General features: G+C 50.6%; 1 protein-coding gene across 3 annotated transcripts in view; it reads left to right on the top strand.

The window, feature by feature from the left end:
* The window catches only part of srgap2 (SLIT-ROBO Rho GTPase activating protein 2), a 97,990-nt gene that overhangs the window by 33,017 nt on the left and 45,224 nt on the right, over positions 1 to 19,749 (top strand). The gene's annotated exons all lie outside the window — the stretch shown is intronic.

Below are 19,749 nucleotides of genomic sequence, written 5' to 3' on the forward strand. Positions count from 1 at the left end.
CGGTATGTAACATTCAGGGAGAGTCCTGGAAGTTTCCGAGTGTCATTTCCTAAAGATAGTTAAAAGATTTTCTCCCTAAAAAGTTACATAACGTCATCTGAAAATTACACATCTAAAAATAGTTCCATTCCCAGATGTTCTGCAAATCCAGTGCAGTCTTTTGGTTGTCATTCCAGGGATTACGTCTCTTAAGCTCTTGTTTAACACGTCTGTATTACAGTAGTTTAAAGAACTGTAGATTAAGGTATCCGACACTCAGATAGCAATGTGTAGTTACACAAGGTCGATGATTGCTCCTTTTGTTAAGGCATGTATGTGTACATAAACTCCTGTTTAAACAGTGATAGTTGCAGGGCTGTCTGGGAGCCAAGGCTGCTTCATAAAACAGGCCTGTAACTGGCACTGCTGAGTAAAGCAGGATGGACAGTCGCTTGGTTGCTGAAATCTGGGCCCCCAGATATTAATGCGAGCCTCGCAAACCTATTTAAACAGTATCCGAAGGAAAGGCTGTGTGTGGAAAGGAAGCCGAGGAAAAGTCAGGAAAAGATAAACCCCTCGCTCTGCATTCCTCTTTCCTTCTGGACCGCAGCACTCCTGCTTCTTGGGCAGAAACGCTGGGCTCTTAATCACATTCAGCTGTTGCCCCTCGAATGGCAGAAAACACAGCTCCCGTCTTTCTGGGCTGAGTCCGCCCCCCAGTCCCCACCCCGAGGAAACCCGAGCCACACACGAGCGTGAGAGGGCCTGTCGGAGGTGAGGCAGAGGCATGCCTCTGCACGCTCCAGGTGCACTGTGCGCGCCTGTTGCACCAAGCCGGCCTCTCTTTAACGCTGTCTTCAGCCCAGCACTGCCGAAAGCACAGCTGGATTGACCACAGGGCAGCAGAATCCATAGAACTTCGAGCTGAACTCAACGTTCGGGCCACCATAAGCTCCAACAGAGGACGCCAGGCAAATGCAAATTCAGACAGCTTTTTTGGCAAACACAGTGTTGCCCGAGCATATAAATCATATAAACCTAGGTGTGGACACATTGAGTCCACTCGGCAGAGTCATCATGCCTCTTGTGTCCTCTTTGTCTAGATGCAGCTTGCTGAAGCCCTTTTCATAAAAAACTGATGCTCTCCCATCTCCTTGATCTTTTTAGATTCTGCCATTTCTAACCTCAGCTTTGGAAAAGAAATAAATTTGGCCACCAGGGGTTGACCAAAGTGGAGACATGGAACTGCCAAAGTGAGAATTGCGGATCTTGTGCACGCCTGACAAGTACATGCAGGTGTATGATCCTGTATGTAGCATTCCTGCTGTCTTCCTTAAGGCACTCATACAGTATGTTATAGTTTGCATTCCTTCCTTTATGGTCCTCTCCAGCTCTCCATACAGCATCCTCACACCCTCCCTAACTCATGATAAAGCTTACCCAGCAAACTGCCTCACCAGGGCAATTTGCCCTGCTGAGCAAATTGGTGATCCACAGAAAACCTCCTCCCTACAATTTTGTCCTGTTGGAGCTCAGATACCCGCTTCATAGTCTTCCCTTCACCAAGAACCAGCAACAAATGGCGGAGTACATCTGAGCGCTCTCTCATTGCGTGTGGGGACAGCCTCAGGCTCCCCTCCAACCCTGAACTGGAAGAGATGGTTAGAAAATGGATGCATCCCATACAGTACAGCTTGAATGACTGTATGTGGAGTATTGTTAGCCGAGACAGGAATCCACACAGAAGGGCTTTGGTGCAACTGCTATCCCTTTAAAACATCTCAGGTGGGCTTCCTGGCTTGAGACATTCTGAGTAACATACCTGTGGGTTTCCAGAGGGTACACAGGATCCTCGTGGCGCTGCAGCTGAGCTGTCTGTGCGTCTGCCAAGTTGCTGATGCTATGCGCACTCTGAGTTTCGCAACCCTCCTGTACTCACTTGGAGGCCATGAAAGGAGGAGGGCTGGTTCGCTCCCTGTTAAGCCTTTACAGCCCTGCATTCCTTTGAAGGGAGCTACAGCGCCCGGTAGACTATAGAGACCGACAGAGAGTGCAGTCATTTTCTATGTGCTGAGCAAATTGAATCATGTATTATCCTTTCATTGCTTCAAGTCTAGGGGCTCTCGACTTGAAAGTTCAGGGCTGTGGGCTCAAGTATTGGACAGGACACAGCAATTGTACTTTGAACAGGGCACAGTGCCCGAGTTGCTCCAGTTAATGGCCTGTCAGACAAACAAATTGCCAAAATAAAACTGTTGAACTTCTGGTGCCTTGCACACATCCTAAATTTGCAGTCTTTCGCTCTTGTTGACTGTTCCCTGCAGCAAAAAAACCCCATCTTGAAGTTAATTATTACTTTGCTCCAGATCATTTTCATGATCCTTTGACTGCTTCTCGTTAACCAGGCTTGCATTTTAAAACAAGTTGCTTGGGTTCTCGGCTGATCGGGGGCGCCCGGGCCGCTGGGCGAGGTGGGAGCCCAGGGCAAGGTGGGCGCCCGGGCCGCTGGGCGAGGTGGGAGCCCAGGGCAAGGTGGGCGCCCGGGCCGCTGGGCGAGGTGGGAGCCCAGGGCAAGGTGGGTTCCCAGGCTGCTGGGTGAGGTGGGTGCCCGGGCTGCTGGACGTGGGGGGTGTGCTGTCGGGGTAGAGATGAGAGACTGGATGGGATGTATAAATTACCCGCTTGGCTCCGGCACGATTAACTGCGAGGGAACTGGTAGTGTACTGAGTCGTAGAGCCGCTGAAAGGAGGTTGAAAAAGCCATTAATTCTCTGTGATTGAGGCTGCATCCAGCTCTTGAAGCTGTTCCCTTGGGCAGCACAATAAGTCGTCTCGTCAAACTCCAGATGATATTTCCATCTCGAGCTCCCGGGAGCCGTCGGGACTCACTTTCCACTCCCAATAAAACCATGTTAGAGAGCTTCTTGTGTCAGATAGTCTTTGCCGGGGGGATGGGGTGGCTTTGAGTTAGGCTTAAAAGAAAAATCAAGTTTGAAAATTGCTGAACAGGGAGATGTGGCAGATGTACAGTAGATTGCGTGATTTCTGGTTTTAGCTTTAAGGTTTATCTTTTATCTTGATCCCTTTATTTTATACAAGAGATTGGGAAAATAATAATAATTCCTCGCCTTCACATAGCAATTTTCTGGACGCTCCACTCAAACCTCTTTACATGCAATGCAGACTCCCCTCCACCACCACCAATGTGTAGCACCCATCCGGAAGATGATGACCTTATCTGCCTTCAGCAGTAAAACGTGCTAAACCTCTAACTGCTCGGTTGCTGGGATATGTCTTTGAAGGCAGAGAACTGGGCCCCCCCCAGTACCCCCTCCAGAGTGGAGAGCCATGTCCGGGAGTGTGGTTCCTTGCACTGGTCTGGTGAAGGCTCGTTTAAGGGCGGTGACCTCATTTGGCCTGTGTGCCAAATGGTGGTAATAATAATTGCTTACACTTATATAGTGCTTTTCTGGACACTCCCCTAAAAGCGCTTTACAGGTAATGGTAAATGGTGTTGGCCCCTGGGCTTTTTGAGGTGGGGGGTAAGGATGGTGACCCCTCCCTTCGCCTCTCCAACCAATCTCAAGGCCGCAGTGCAAGTCCTTCACCACCCAAGCCCTGGGGCAAGGTCAGTATGACTGCTAGGACACCTGCTCTCCTTCAGCCCCTGCAGTTGAGGGAAAGCAGATTGGCAAGCGTGAGCCGTTTCTAAAGTGGATTTAAACTGCAAAGTTGCAGGGTATTAGAGCGGAGAGGAAGTGCGACGACGGTACTGTAAAGGTGTATATTTATTTCCATTGAGCGAGGGAAGGCCAGGGTGAAAGCGATGATTCATCTCAAGCAAGGGATTGTAACCACATTATCTTAATCGAGATCTGAAAAAGTAATCTAGACGACGGACTAGTCAAAACGTTTCTGAAACTGACCCCAAATGGTCCTTTAGGTTTCCCGGCTGCAGAGTGCCATGGCTGTTTGTGTGTGGGGGGGAAGAGGATGCCCATCAGCAATCGCAAAATAGTGGGTTTGTATTTTGTCACATGCCAGATGAATTTGTTAGAGCACACTCCGAGCTTCCCTCACCCCAGCCCGACCACATTCTCTCCGCAGTGAAATGACCTCATGGTTTCGTATTTCATCCAGCTGTTAAAATGCCACATTTCTGATGATTAAGGTGGTGGGGGGGAATAATGGAGTGAGGAAGAATGCGAGAATGGTTTCTGCTTACGATTCTTTCTCGTTGCTCTGTGGCTAATGGCTCCACAGCTGAAATTATTGCTTTGTGGGCAGCTGTTATTATTAAGACAAAAATTCCCCTGGATGCAGCGCCGTGCCGATGACTAAGCTCGGTCGGCTTTCAAGGCAGAGTAACCCTTGAGGGCTCGATCTGGCTCGGACCTATCGGCACCCGCTCCCAAGTCGCATTGGGTCACATTCCCAAGAAGCCATGGATAGGATCGTGCAGCACGGAATGTCGGAAATCTTCAAGAGATGGGTCGGAGTTCTTGGAGGGGTGGTGGGCCTTCTGTGGTGACGCGGAGAGGGTGAGGCACCGTGTGTGATATATGGAGCTGGGGTTTGGTGTGCATTTTTATTGGGTGGGGTTGGGTGGAGATGTTACACGCGATTCTTGTGTTGTAGTCAGGGTATTTCTTCTGATTCTTATTTCCCATGGCAATATTCAGACCTGCGCAAAAGTCTGACGCTCCCTGTGTGATTTTGCGCCTCTGGTATCCGTTTCCTCCGTTCTGGATTCGCGTGGTTCTGGAATCTGTATTGCCCTCTGAGCTCATTGGGTCCAAGTCGCTGGGATTTCTGGCACGGAGCCCTTGCTGCAGGAGATGGCTCGACTCTGGAGATCTTTGGCTCCAGCAGACAGTTCCATATTTTGGATATGGAGGCGCAGACCCCTTTCTACTTTCTTTCGATTGCATGAATATGGGACGATTCCGATAACTCCCGTTATTCCTTGCTGGAATGAGAAAAAAGCTCACAAGTATTGGGCATCTCATACCTTTCCTTATGTTGGTAAAAAAAATTAAGTTTGTCTCAGGTGTCGCAACGGTTGTCTGAAAAAAACGGTTTTTGAACCGATGTACAGAAAGAACCCCAACTCCTCTACTCATCACTTCCTTTTGGTTCATTTGCCATTTTAAGACCACCGTTCATTTCAGTTGCTTACTGTTTATTGTGCGGCAGCTGTTCCTAGTGTATGACGGAGTTTGTAACGAAGGTTCAGGAGGAATGACAGCAGCCAAGCTCCCCTTCGCCTCTGCTGCTCTTCCTGGAGTGCTGTACAGAGTCACAGGAACGTCTCTCCACTCCTTCACCCCACCTCCACCGGTGCAGCTCCCCTTGGAGAATTTCCCCTCTGCAGGGGCTCCTGGCCTCCTGTCCTGTGGCCAGGGGCTTGGTTAATCCAAATTTCTTTATTCCTGATTTTTTCAATAAACCTATCTCTGTGTCATTATCTGTTGCTTTGCCAAGTATCCCTTATAATGTAATTAAAAAGGGCTTTCTTAATGTTGTAGTGTTTCTTTTTCTTTCTAATATTACCAGCGCAGAGGAAACATGGCAAATTCGTTCTCAATGGCAAATTTGTCAGAGCTGCTTTTGTGTTGCCCAGCGATTGTTTTTTCTCCTGAAGCATGCTCCAGTTACTCTGCCCGTTTATAGCTCCTTTTTAAAGCGATAATTGGAGCCTCGAAAGCTCACCCAGCAGTCCTCCAGTCTGGGCCGAGTCTTGATGTGCAGTGGGCTGGCTGGTGAACGGGCGGCAGGTCTCTGCAGACGGGCGCAGGGGGGCTCCCGCCAGCGCCGCGGTGTCTCTTGGAGGAGGGCGTGTGACCGCCGTGATGCCGCTCGGGAGGGAGGTGAAGGGAGAATGCAGAGAGTGAAACGGAGCAGAAAGAGCAGATCGATGTTTCCCTGCGGATGTGCACGGTTTCACAGTCCGAGCCGGCTGGAGCCCTGACTGCTGGGACCCGGGTGACCGCTGGCTGCCTCGACGTGCCCCTGCCGGTTTGTCCTGCCACTGACGCAGCGTGCGAGCGGGCCTGACCTCGGCTGCATCAGGCACGCCCCACGCCCACTCCCACTCTTGAACAGTCACAGGTGCGTGCTTTGCAAATCAAGAAAGTGAAAAGGCAGATCAGTCCTACTCCCGCGCTAGGCCGGGTTTGCCGATTGAGCAAGGCAGACCCGACTGAGTGTTTCCATGCAGTGCTGAAAACGGCAGCCTGCTTCTCATGCTTAAAGCGCACCAGATTTATTCCGTTTGCGGTTGAAATCGCTGTGGATTCAATCTGTGAGCATCCTGGCCCTGCGGCGTGTTGGCTGTCAGTCCACTAGTGCTCCAGTCCACATGCTCTGTGCGTTTACTCCAGTCGTCCGAGGGCTGTAACTTCTGTACGTACTGTACAAGCTCGTCATCTCTGATGCTCAGGCATTTTTTTTTCCCCCCAGTGAACCACAGTCAGCAGCCACCATTATGTCATGTCTCGCAATGCTCTGGGTCAGCATCTCCTGCTTATCCGTTTGGATGATCATCATCACTGCAGACCGGTATTTATGTTCTCTTCTGGATACGATTCCAGCCCTGAGAAAGGACAGATCCCTTCCCCTGTCGGAGCTGTGGCTGGGGGTTCAAGAGAGACTAGTAAGAGCTTGAATTTCTGTAAGGCATCAGCACAGGAAAGCGATTTCAAGTTTTAAGGGCGTGGAGAATAAAGGTCATTATTCTTCTGTTCCTGCTTTGTTAGTGTTTCTTGAAGTGTGTTTCCTTCTCGTTCTGTCGCGGTCAGGTAGTGCCGAGAGATGGCAGCTGTGCAGCTGTTCCCCTGGCAGTACTGCCTGGGCCCTGCCTCACCTGCCTGCAGCTCTGAGCGGCCTGCTGACCAGCTGGCTTGGGTGGGGCGCGCCTGGGACTCTGTCGATCAGTTGGATTTATTATCTATTAAGAAGTTAATAGATTAACGCTTGGTGACTAGATGGGAGGTGATCTTCAAGCGTGAAGTACAGGCAGCATGCGAACATGTTCAAAACAAAAAATAAAAAACAACTTTTTGTTCAAACTCTTCTTTCCTGCCCCTGGGATTAGTGTGGTCAGAGTTTCCGAAGTTCAGCGCACTTTGGTAAAATAAAATGCTAGAACTAGGCATATACAGTATTTTAACAAATTAGGCACAGATTTAAGTGAGTGTTTCAGTCACTTGAGGATCTACTTCATGTGCATGCAACAGTTTGGTATGTAAATAATCATCCAAGTCTACAGTATGTAAATGCTTTGTGGTGTTTAGAATCTGTCGCACAAGCTCTGCGTTCGGTTCTTAAACACTTGGGCTTGTGGTAAACTTATTTCCCCTGAGAAGCAAATTTGAAACCCTGCTTCTCTCTGTTCTAGAGTTAAAGAGGCAGGGGCCATGTGAACGCAGGCCAGGTGGAGACCGGTGGAGCCGAGCCCCACCCTGTACTTCAGTTCAGCGGCTCCCGCAGAGTTGTACAGTATTTCTTTTTAGCCGAGACAGCAGGGTTCATCTGGGATCCAATACGATCCCGCAAGTGACCTTTATTTGGTAACTGGGCTTGCTCAGATGGAGGGTCTTCTGAGTTTTTCTTCTCCAGAACTGGGTAAAAGAAAACTCTCTCCGCAGTGGTTTCGTGGGCCCTCCGTGGGCAGTGCCCTCTGAATGGCTCATTTCTCGCCACAGTCAATAGAGCATTGTCACATCCTGGCTATTAACGGTTCTCAGCACAATAGAGCTGTGGGCAGCGCTCTGCCCCTTCATTGTGTGCGGCTGTGCGCGTTTGCGTCCGGGCTTAGTCATCTGTGTGCTTTTCTTAACTAGAAAGTCCCGGGAGGAGTTCGCTCTTTTTTTTCACGACTTTGAAAGTGAAAAGGCTGCAGAGGTGTGTCGGGCCACTTTTGTTTTTGTTTGCCTTTCATGAACATTTTAAGCAAAATAGCTGGCAGGCAGCTGATTGGCCAGCTGTCAGCTTATCTGATTGCCCACTGAGCTGAGACGGCTGGCTGGTTAGTGCTGGTCGCTTTTCCAGGAGTTCAAGTTCGACTCAAGGATTTAAATCCAACTTATTCATGAAGGGAGTCTGATTACAAACAATACTTATTTAATTAAAATCATTAGAAATATAATGAAGTGGAATATTGTATGAGGGTTTGTGCTTTTTTGGCCCCACAAGAAATGTTTGTGATGTGACCAGAAAGCATGGCCTCCCGTTTTTTTTTCCCCAGGCCTGTCCTGCTATTGCAGCAGGTAGTTAAAAAATCAGGGTTTTGAGTGTGATTCGGGACAGGACATATGGAGTTTCCCTCCCCTCACCAGGTGCTTCTATCATTCCTTCCCCTAGATCTCTGATGAGGAATCCTGCAGCTTGTTCAGCCTGAAGCCCTGATCACAGTAGTCAGCGTGTGCCCTTTCCCAGACAGCCAGTTGCACCCAGCGCTGGTGCAGAAAGCAGTTTCTTTGTGCTGACAGATCCTATGTGAACGGAATTGAAGGCTTCAGGGGTAAATGCCATGGAAAAGGGAAAATAAGAGCCTCTATGAGCACTTAAAATCAAACCAAAAAAAAAAGGCAGAAACATACTCTAACAGGAGTCTTCTTGCTTTTAGCTGCAGCAGGCTCACTGTTCACAGTAGCTGATTAGGTAGCAGGTACATTCTGTTGTCAGATCATCACCGAGTGTTTCATGGGGTCACTAATCAGCAACCCGCTCCCCGACATTGACCGTCTTGGACTCCCCCTGCAAGCATAAGGAAGCTGAAAGGGCCTGAGTGGCCCTGGAGTCTTCAGGCATAAAATTTGCAAAGAACGGCTCCTTATATCAGACTTGATTTCAGTGAACTACAGTGCCTTTGTGGTACTGAAGCTTCTCTAATTGATCAGACGGTCAGTGCTATAAACACAATTTCCATGTGCTCCTGGAGATCATGACCAGTGCAGCCCTTAGGCCTGAAGCCCTCGGTGAGGAAAGTGCTGGCTTGTTGCTGCCCCTCACCTCAGGCCAGCTGCAGAGTGCGGTCTGGGCAGCCAGTTAACGCACGTCCTGCGCTGACAGAGCTGCCATGAAACTCCGGGCTTCTGCGTGGCAATCGCCTGCTAGACCTGGCCTTTCTATGGAAGGGAGGAGGGGGGCTTGTCTCGCAGCGAGAATCCGTAACCATGACCCGTCCCTCAGACGCCTGCCCTGGAGATGTGGGACCTGGGAGGCTGCTGGCATGTGGCTCCAAGGCCTTGCGCGCGTTGTTCTGCAGGAGCAGCTGCTCGGACCTCATCACCCCCCCACCCCTTCCCATACCGGAGTCTTTAATTCACTTCCTGTGCCCCTGGGTGACCAGCTCCCGGCACTCGTCTCTGTGGGCTGGGTGTTTAGTGCAGTGCCATGTGTTTCCAGGCTGCCTTCCTGCACGGCTGGGGTTTGGGTGTTTTTTCTGCTGGTAGGCCGGTGCTGCTGTTACACCGGGGCAGCCAGAGGAGTTTAGTCTGTGGAGCTGCCAGGTCAGCAGCGTCTGTTCTGCATAAAACCGAGGGGGCCCCGTGAGGAGCTGAAGGCCGAGGACTCGCATTTTTCCGTGTTAAGTCGCCCTACTCATTTCAGTAGCGTATGAGAGAGGTTTCTGGCAGGTCGATGGCCCATCCAAAACTTCTTAAACAACAGCAGTGGCCATTTTTTTCATGGGGTCACTTCATTAGTTTTCCAGTTAATTTTCCAGCCCTATTCTGAGGAGATGTCAGGTTAATCAGGGCTGGCACAATTGAGAACAACTGGCTCGGTGTCAGTTGGCTTTCCAGGCTGTGTCCGGTGGGCAGGGGTGTGCCATGGAATCGGAAGGCGTTGTGGTTGGAAAGTGTGGATCGGGAGCTTCATGGAACTCTTTCCAGTATTGTTTCATTTAAAGTAGCTTCGTTAGTTTCATTTAACCCGACAACAAACATTGCTCATTAGAGTCCTAGTCTGCTCCAGTGCAGAATGAATGAATGAATGAATGAATGAATGAATGAATGTCGTTTCTAGCAATAATGCCGGGTGTTTTAGAATCGACTGTTGCCCTGCCAAAGGTTTGAGACCTCTGTGTGGTCCTCGAGCTGGGAGACTTTGAGGAGCACTGCTCTACGGACACGAGCAGTTGTGCCCCTCTTGCCTTCCTCGTGTGTTTTCCCCTAATCTGAGTGACAGCCGAGGACTTGGGGTTTCAGCTCTAGCTGCCGGAGCTGCGGCCTGCGCCCCCGTTTCTGTTTCCCCGGAGGCCGAGCGGGGCGCGCGCCATCGCCTCCGGAGCTGAAAGGCGATACCCCAGCGTGCGAGTTGAGCAGATGGAGGCTGTCCGCTCGGAGTCTTTGTTTTTTGCCCCGGTTTCGTTTTTGCCTGCCATTTCCACAGCGACGCTCCTGATGCCGGGAGAAGAAGGGGTGGCTCGGGCTTGCAATAATTCCCTGTCTGTTCTCACTTGTTCAGAATCACGGATCGAGTTACAATAGGGTCGCACCGCATGTCGGCAAACGTGCCAGTTCATTTACAGAGAGCTCAGGGGGAGCGAATAACAGCAGCCACAGGCCTGGCTAAACCAGTGCTCACTCACTGTTTTCAGTGGGAGATGATGAATTTAAACGCAGAGCTTCTGCTGAGTGCATTGTATCGAAAGATTTCAAATTTTATTCCACAATTTTATTTCTTGCTATTAAAGGTATGAAGTTATCCACCCAGTACATGACCAGCAACACTTTCCTCCCCCCACATTTGTGTCCCCGTTATTCTTAATATCCTGGAGGGGATGTGCCGGTTGTTGCTATAGGGAATTCTGGCTGAAGTAGTTGACTCTCTGGTCTCTGCTCTCCAGTGGTGTGGGGGCCACATGCTGGGTAAGAGCTCGTGCTGATTGTTGTGGACGCAGAAATGAACCCTCCATCCTTAAGATCACTTGTGATTTCATGATGTTTGATGTTGGCAGCCCAGTTTAGCAGAGGCATATCTCTCTCCTCAAAGGCTCTGATCTCTGATTCTCTGAGAGGGAATCTGTGGGAATCCTCTGTGGAGTTCTATTAATCTGCTGGAGAAATAGTAACAGTATACCTCTCAAGGAGCATTCCTGATGTTCAGGGAATAGGTCGGCATGTCTGGAACTAATAGAATCCATCTTGTCCTGGAATCACATCAGGAAACAGATAACCCAGGACTCTATTCATAGGACCACAGAGGCCCAGCAGAACTTGCGCACACACATTCACACACACCGCCCCCGTGTCAGGTGCCAGGACTCATGAAAGGCAGCTCCTCTCCTTTATGGGCGCGTCTCTCCCGGATCAAAAGCAGTTATGCAAGGAGGCCCTGCTGGTTGGGAACAGCCCCCCTCTCTCTCTCTGGTTAGGCTGGTGACCTCAATTCTGTGCACTTCCTGTGCCTTTTTCTCCCATCAGCCCCAAAGAAAAAAGACCTTGTTTCCTGTTTGCCGAGATGAATGGGAGATATTTTTTGCAAGCCTGTGAAATGACGCAAGAGAATGCAGGGGGCTGTGGTGCTCAGGCCTCAGGAAAGGGACGCGGCTATTGTCTTTTATTTGTAATTTTTGGCAGTTGTGTTTTTCCATGAACATGTGGAGGACAATGGCACTGTCAGAGCCACACAATCCTGCTGGGGCTTCCTCCCCCGACAGGCCTCGTCAGAAAGCAGGTCTCATGTGAGGAGTGTTGATCTCGGCGCTGAAGAATGCACAGTGGTGAAACTGAAAACACACGTTCTGGATCTTTAAAGACGTGCAGCTGAAAAGCCGATTTCAGAGAACAGGGGTGAATTACAGCATGGCATCAGCAACTACTGTGGCAGAGCCACTGACAGCAGGAGCTGCTTTGGATGTCTGCTGAAGGATCGAGCACAGGGAGGTTCAGTAGCTCACTCAGGGGGTTCACTCACTGACAGGACTAGGGTACACTCCTTGCTCACTCAGGGGGTTCACTGATGTCAGGACTGGGGTACACTCCTCGCTCACTCGGGGGGTTTACCGATGACAGGACTGGGGTACACTCTTCGCTCACTCGGGGTTTACTGATGACAGGACTGGGGTACACTCCTCGCTCACTCGGGGGGTTTACCGATGACAGGACTGGGGTACACTCTTCGCTCACTCGGGGTTTACTGATGACAGGACTGGGGTACACTCCTTGCTTCATTGTATTCCAAGAGAAATAAAACTGGACTGTTTTTTCTGGCTGGTGTGGGAATGAGGCCCAATCAGTATTGTTTGGTCTCAGCTATTCTCTATGTTCTTGCATTAGTAAGTGGCTCGATCTCAGCATGATGAAACCAGGCCTGCTGTGTGCTGTGTGAGATGCAGAGAGGCGAAGTTGGTTAATATAAGCACAGAAAAGCGCTGGGTCAGATCCCGGCGTTCTGGGAAGAAGCCCTCGTGTTAGCAGCATTGCGAAACAGTCCGGCCTGTGAAGCCCGAGCTGTTCCGGCCCGTGCGAAGAGGCCCTGTTTGTCACATGCCCCACTGTGGGAGACTGCGTCTGCAGCCCCAAGCGCCCTGGCCGACTGGAATTGCGATTTTCTGTACCCAGCTTTCTGCCTCTTTGTCTGGTGATGGATGATTCGACGCCCACTGCCATCACACTGCAGATGACTCACGCCCGAGCAATTTGTTGACGGACTCCCTTTTCCTCGTAGGAATTTTCGCAGATTTGTTCTGCTGCGGCTGATGGACTCTGTGGGGCGCAGGAAGAGCATGCTCCCTCTTGTGTTGCCGTTGTTCTGTGCTTCTCTCCGGGAGGCTCCGACCTCTACCGGACCCCCAGCCCGCTCCCGCTCTTCCTGGGTCTGCGCGGTTCTGTGCTGCTCTCGGGGTCACATCGCCCAGCCCGGTGGCTCTCTGGGCTCTCTGGGGCCGCGCTTCCCCAGTTAATGAGAGGTGACAGATCTGAGGTCGTGTGAGGAGAGCGGGCCCGAGTGACAGCTGGAAGATTGAGGAAGCACGGGAGGGGGCGTCTCGGTCTCTCTCGGACACAGCGGTCTTCCTGCGAGGAAGAGCTTGTCCAGCACTCTCATCTGCCTCTCCAGCCTCGTTCCTTTCTCCTTTATTCACGGGTAGCGATTCTGTGATGAGCATTGCAAATAGTCAGAATGATGGCATTTTTTGTTGTTGTCTAAGGTTTAAGCAATTAATACAGAGTTTATTTGCTGCAGCCACAGTGTCTCGCGCTGTAGAGGCAAACAATAGCTTCAGCTTATGTTTGGAGGGCATTATGCTACCACTGTTTAATTTGCCTCAGCAATGTGAGAAGTGCAGTGTACAGTATGTTATGTTGCTCTATCAATAATCATTTTATCTGTGACACGTGTGTAGTTCGGTATTCTGAAGCTGGGTTCCTTCTTCAAAGCAGCTCCTCGGTGCTCTGCAGCATAATATTGCTTTGTTCTGCCCTGATGGTGAAAGCCGTAAAGCTAATCACGTGCAGGAACACTGACAAGCACATGTAGCTGGAGACAATTTGGAAGCTGTGGATTAACCTAGATTTCCACCAAATTTCTGTCCTCTTTTCTGTGTTTTTTTTCCCCAGTGCGTCTGCAGGAAGAAATAGTGGAATCTTGTGAATAATTTATTGCACAGAATCCGACAGCGGTCTGTTGCTGTCCGCTCTGCGCCCGAGAGGGCTGTCTTTCTCCAGGGTTGTGATTTTAGAGTCTCCTTCTGCAGTGCCGCCCAAGGCTTGTGGGGAAAAAAACGAACGGGGAAAGGGAAATACCCCTTGGTAAGCGGGCTCGAGCTGAAAACTGTTTCCAGATCAGCCGAAGAGGTTTGCTTCTTCAGCGCTAGTCAGCTTTGCTTTCATTTTATCGGCGTTTCCCTGACAGTCCGATACTGCAGCTGTTTGGCCAGGCCTGTGTGCCGGCAGCGCGTTGCTGTTGAAATGAAACCGCCAGGGACGGCGCTCCTGCTGCAGAGCGGGTTTCCTTGTGGGTAGTTCTGCTTCTGTGTTAAGAACAGCTGTGGGCAGTGTTTTTAAAAGGTCTTCCCAGCGGCTCAGGCAGCTTCCATGAAACAACAGGAGTGTTTCCCCGACGAGAAGACGCCTGACTTCTTCTGCACAAAGCTGTGCGCTGTGCAGCCTTCTCTCCGACCATCGGAAAACCAGTCAGTTGCTCGGGAAAGCTGTACTGGTCACAGTCTTTCCACTTGGCTGCAGTTTGTCTCGCAGAACGAAAGATGAGTCCTCCTGTCTCCTGGGTTGTATAGGGTGGTGCAAGCTTCCCCAAAAATGGCTTTTGTCCGTCTTGCTGATGCCTGCTCGAGAAATGCACTGCTGTGCGGGGTCTCTGTCAAGAGATTCCTCGCTCTGTAAATATATCTGGTGTTGCAATCGGCTTTCAAGAGCGTCTGCCTGCTGATGTAGCGGTCTTTAGGGCTAAGGCCTCCACACAGTACTGACGTGTCGCGTGGCAGTCCTGGATAGTGAAGAAGAGAACATGATGTCATCTTAAAAGAACCACATTTTACCTTCATGGGTTGCTCTGTCAGTGTTAAGTGTTAGACCCAATCTAACAGGGTTGCCTTTAGCAGAGTTTGTCATGAGGGGGGACTGAAATATTCCACTGTTTTCCAAGGGACTGGGATCCGAGAGTCATTCTGGCCAGGCCGTGCGATTGTAAACCTATCTTGTGTTCTTCAAGCCAGTTGTGCATTGCCTGTTATTGAAAGGTTACACAGTTCTGGGGGGTGGGGGGTAAATTGGGGTGAATATTAGGCGGTTCCTAATATTTTGGCCAGGGAGTGTAAAATGCATTTATCAAGCCAGTAAATTGTCTGACTGCGGACTTCTGCACTGTGGAGACAGGCCTCACGGTGTGTGGATGAAAGGATGATAAATATAATCTAATTAGAGAGGAAAAACTGTTCTTCAAAGTCTCTGAATAATTGAAAACTGAGTTCTGTGTGTCCTTAAGCTAACCGGCTTACACAGTCTGCGCAGCACACAAGTTCAAAAGCCAGTCAGCCTGTTGCCTGCTCAGCCTCTTAATAATGGATGAACAGCTCCAGAGCTCAGTCTGGCTTAGTGTGCAGAAGATCAGGCCTATAAATGTTTGAGTCTTGTGCTGTTTCTGGTCTGTATTCATACTATTTTTATAGTCTTTGATTTCAGCAGAGGCTGTAGCTGTTGTCCAGAGCAGACAGAAGGCACTGGGATTTTAGACTTGTTTAGTAAGAACTGCAGTGGTGTTCGCTCACGGTGGAAGAACGGACCCACAGGGCTGCAGCACTGCGAAGACCATCGATGTCAGTGATTGCCTGAACTTAACAACTCTTGTGACGGGAACTTAAGAACATAGAAATAGTTCAACTCAAAAGTAGGCCATTTGGCCCCTCTTTCCTCGTTGGTAGTTACTTTCAGTGCAGGTTTTCTGAAGAGGAATTGCAGATTTGTAGGAAACAAAGGGAGTATTAGAAACCAGATTTTTTCATGTTCTTTCAAAGGTTGAGAGAGGTCGATGTACGGTCCCATATTGAGCTTTTATAGACCTTCCTGTGGGTGGAATTGCGGTCTCTGTTACATGTCAAGATAACATGAATTAACAGGTGTAATTTGGGTTTGAGACTTTGAGTTTGGGTATTATTATTGTGTAGTCACAGTTTTTTATTGTTTCAGACAGTTCCTTGGCAGATTCCAGGTCTGGGTAACGATCATCAGGGCCAGTCTCAGTATTGTGCATGTGCGAGCAACGAGTCGTGACGTTCACTCTCAAAGGGAATTTCCCACTTTCGTTTTTGGAAAGAGGGACTTACAGTAAGAGAGAACTACCACCAAGGTGGAATTCTGACAAGGTTTTCCAAATATAGAATGTAGGAAGAATTCCCCATTACAATTAGGATCGCTTATTTTTTCAGTTTGCTTTCCAAAAAAGTTTTAGTGAGAATTACCAGGAGCCCATATCCTCAAGAAGAATGCTTCGCTATTTTATGACTAGTGTTTCTCGTACACACACTCTGCCTGTTTGCCAGGGACAGCCCTTCTGCGTTAACCCTGAGCCCACGGAGCAGTGTGCCCGACCCTGGACGCAGGCAGCTCAGCTCAGAAATGCGCGTGGATGTTGTGAAAAGCCTTGGTCCAGTTGATTGAAAGTTCCTGGCGTGGGGGTGGCCTGGTGGTCCCTGAAGCAGTGCGGTGTGAACGATGACCATGTGACTGACTCAGCTGCAGCCCCCCCGCCACGCACGCGCCAATCAATATGCTTTAGGACTGTGACTGTGCAGCACTGCTTGCCCAGGGCCAGTGCCACTCAGGAATATCCCTGCTCCATTATCTTTCAATTACTGCACTGTTTCTGGCTAGTTAGTCCCATTTATATCCCTTCCCTATTAGGCAGGGGCGTCTCTTACACTCCAGTGCTCAATGGGGTCACTTGGTGAGAACTGAGCCTTGCAGCCGCAATGCTGCTGCTCCTGGGCTCTCTGCTCCCAGCCTGGCTTCCCTGGAGCAGCTGACTTTTTCAATGAAATTCCCGTGTCCCGAAGCGCACGTTCATTTGAGCTCGGACCCGGCCGATGCGTGTAGCCCGCCTATCGGGAAGGGGGCTGTGAGGACTGGGAGCTGCGTCTCCGTCACACGCTGTGGGTGAAAAGCCTACGGGTGTGAGCAGGAGGGTCGTTGGTGTTCATTTCCAGGTGTGGACTGGGTTAAAGACAGTGGCTTGAGTTGGTTTTTAAAAATAGCTTTAAAGCGCACGCCCACGAAGTGTGCGCGAAGGCACGTGTTGTGGCAGCCAGCCTGAGACTGCAGGATTGATGTTTCCCGGGAGAACGAGGCTGCTGCTGGGCTGCTCTTCTCTGGGACAAAGGGGCGTTTGCCTCTCAGGTTTTCTAAATCAGGGGGTCATTCACCACGCTGCTGAATTTTGGAATTCTAAAGATGTTAGACGAGCTGGGGGGGGGGGGGGTCCGTCAGGTTTTCCCTGTGTCCCCCCCTGCCCTAGCCCTGTGTGAACACTCCCATCAGGCCTGCACCTCTGCTCCCGCCATGCAGCCACGAGGCCCGTACTCAAGAGAGCCAGACTGATCCATTCGCACATCTGGGAATCTAAGAAGGTGCCGAGATGAAAGAGGAATCCCCCCCCCAGTGCACCCAGTGAGAAGTTTTACCTGCACTTCTTTCCTGAGCCCAGCTGCGCGTTCCTGAGAGCTTAACACAAACACAGTCCGGGGTGCGAGTGTATGAAACCCCAAGAACAGGAGACACTTCCTTAGTGAAAGAGTTGTGGGAGCCTGAAGCGAGTTACACCGACATGGCCGAAGGTGATGATCCAGCTTCGTTCAGTAAACAGCTGGCTGAGGCCCTGCGGTGAGCTAGTGAGCTACCAAACGGGCTGGGTGAGCTGAATGGCCCCCTGTCATCTGTAGCCGTTCCTGTGTTAAGTTAAGCTTCACAAGAGCGGGTGAGTGATACTGAGCAAACTGCCAGGCAGGCCCAGACCGGCAGGGAGCAGCGAGCCGTCTGTCCTGCGCGGTGCTGCGGGTCGAGAATCGGAGGCCCTCCGGCTTGCCCGCGGTGCAGTGGCCAGTAGTTCCTCTGCGAGGTCGGTTAGGCTTCGTCGTCCTATCTCATTCCGCATTGACGCGTCTCCCTCCCGCGACAGCCTGGCGCCGCCGGAGCGGAGCTCGTCTCGCAGACAGCAGGGTCGTCGTCTGGAATCTCGCTTCACCCGGAACTTCAGGAGCTCTTCGCCGAAATTTGCCTTGCGCACGCTTCCCTGCTTTTGCCTGAAAACGGTGTCTGCGTGTGCAGCCCTCCGCTCACGCTCCACAAGACTTGCCTTCAGCACACCGGGGGGAAGCTGGCCTGCACGGGGGAAGTGGTCTCTGAGCGGCGATGGTGGAGGAAAGAGCTCGGGGACTTCACACTGCTCTCTCGCTCTGTCACCCAGATGCTCGCTGGAGGAAGTCTGCTTCTCCAGTGATGTCAATCTGAAACTAATGCTAAAAATTGCACCATTAGTATTGTGAAAAGAAAGTACCCCCCGCCTCCACCTAAGAATCTGCATTCTGTATGATCGCTATATGAGAGGAGTTTATTAATAAAATCGCTTCACTTGACTGTTCGGCAACAGAGGACTGTGAACAGTAATGAAGGCCAAACCCATCCGGATTCTGTTCACCCGAAAGTGCAGAGGTACAGTATGTGGATTTTGGGAACTTTTACAGTTTTCTTCTAGAATGAAGTAGAACAGCATTAGAGCTTTGTTTTAAATAATACAGACTTTTTAGTTCAGTCTCTATTCGATGTTTAATGCTGTACTTGTTTATTGCTTTTTTGAGCTGAATGTTCCCAGGAGATCTTCGCTTCCAGTAGGTCAATTTCACAGCTTTGGTCTGTGATGCCCTGTGAGCTGAGTGGTGGATTGGTGTCTAGTGCTGTGCAGTGCTCTGTATGGCGTGACGATGGATAACAGGTGGCTTCATGGACACAGTGTTTTCAGATCTCCAGAAACTGGCTGTGTGGTACGGGGGGGGGGCGTGTTGTTACAGTCCGGCCAGTGACAGAAGTTTGAAAGGTCCGGTCACTTGTGGATCTGCAGGGCCGTGCCTCAGTGGGTCACGGTAATTATGCACCCTGAAACTGGGAATTTATAGACATATTCTCTTTTAAGACTGTTTTTCAGAGAAACAAGAATAGACTGTTCTTTTAATTTTGCTTGAAGGTTGGCTGCTTTAAATCCTCTCTCGGTTGAACGGGCATAATCCTAGGCACGCTGGAGAAGTGTGTGAGCTGTATTGACATCACACGGCCAGCGCAGAGACATATACATCTATATTTGAAATCAAACGATACTCATCCCGAGCAGTACTATGGGTATAATATTGAAAGCACAGATCCTCTAGAGATTGCATGGATGTCATAATCCAATATTTTAATGGACTTGCTTGTATTGAGTAAAGTAAATTCGTTTAGGGAAGCCTGAGTGCACAATGGAAAGATTTCAGGGAGAGCTCTAAGAGTGAAATGAAAAGAGATTAGGTTAAATAAACCTTCCTCTGTGGGGATTTTAAGGCGCATCTGCCTCCAACCCCTGCATCATTATCCACGATACCGTGCCGCGCCGGGCGGGCTGAATTGTAATCGATGTGAGCTCGTTGCCAGCGCGGCGGCAAATCGCCACTTCCGTGTTTTCCGCTGGAACGGGAATTAGTCGGTGTGCTTTTGACAGGTTTTGCCCAAATGAGCTGTGAAGTGCAGGCTGTGCCGACGCGGCGGTTTTTGATGCCGTAGTTCTCCCCCCTGCGGCGTGGCTGAGAGCACCCTCTAGCGAGCTCATTACAGACCAGATTATTGTGATCGCCTCCTGCTCGTCTCGGGACCCAGCTCTCGTGCGGGGCCGGGTGTTGTCACCCTTCACCTCTGCGCTGGTGGGGGCCCGCTGGGGGCCGCCCCAGGGCTCCCGGCGGCTCCCGGCCCTGATCCAGCCTGCGGCGTGTCCCTCTGTGAGCCCCCAGCCGAGCCCGGCGTGCGCGTTGTCTTGGAGTCCCAGCTGAGTGGAAGTTCCCTCCGGGTTCATGCTGTTTTTGTTGTTCTCTTCTCCACCTCTCTCCCACGCGTCCTCTCACTTCTTTGCGAGTGCGTGTTGGAGTCCTTTTCTGGTTTGTGTTTGTTTGATCACCTCGCCATCGGGCAAGGCCTACTGTATGTGCATGATGATTTTAAGTTTCGGAGAGCTCTCTGTCCCAGCCCCTGATGCTGGGCTGGTTCTGTTTCGGCCCGCGTCTCGTGCTGAG

This window comes from Atractosteus spatula, chromosome 7, assembly GCF_055471065.1.
Source record: "Atractosteus spatula isolate fAtrSpa1 chromosome 7, fAtrSpa1.hap1, whole genome shotgun sequence".
NCBI classification, from domain to species: Eukaryota; Metazoa; Chordata; class Actinopteri; order Semionotiformes; family Lepisosteidae; genus Atractosteus; species Atractosteus spatula.